The 465-nt window shown below is 62.2% G+C and overlaps 1 protein-coding gene across 1 annotated transcript in view; it reads right to left on the reverse strand.

The window, feature by feature from the left end:
* The window catches only part of LOC115948969, a 5,822-nt gene that overhangs the window by 1,190 nt on the left and 4,167 nt on the right, over positions 1 to 465 (reverse strand).

The following is a 465-nucleotide window of genomic DNA, read 5'->3' on the forward strand; positions in this document are numbered from 1 at the left end:
AACGGGGAGGGAGATGACAGGAGCTCCTGGAGCTTCCCACAGGCTCAGCTGTGGCCAACAAGAGCTGTGCCTGGAGTTCCAGCTGGTCCCCTGTGCTCTGCAGGAGGTCTCATCTGCATTGCGAACTGGGGGTTGCCGAAGGACACGGGTTCTTCTGATCCTGCAGACCAAGTTCAGCAGCTCTTGCCTCGAACTTCAGCTGGATAAACTGGTTGATGAAGGAGGGGCACTCGTATTCCCTCAGGGCTTGAAGAGCTGGAAAAAAGAAGCCCAGAGCCACGGTTAGAGGCCGGCTTGCGGGAATGCAGGGAAACACTCCTGCCAGGGCCATCCCAGCCGGCTCCTGCTATGGCCAGAAGGGAGCCGGAGACAAGGGCTCGGGCCGGAAGGTGCTGGCCTGGGTTCCCCCACGTGTGCCTGAAAGCTCTCCGGGCTCTGCCCCCGCCGCCCCTCGCCCGCCAGCAC

This window comes from Geospiza fortis, unplaced genomic scaffold (assembly GCF_000277835.1).
Source record: "Geospiza fortis unplaced genomic scaffold, GeoFor_1.0 scaffold820, whole genome shotgun sequence".
Lineage (NCBI taxonomy): Eukaryota > Metazoa > Chordata > Aves > Passeriformes > Thraupidae > Geospiza > Geospiza fortis.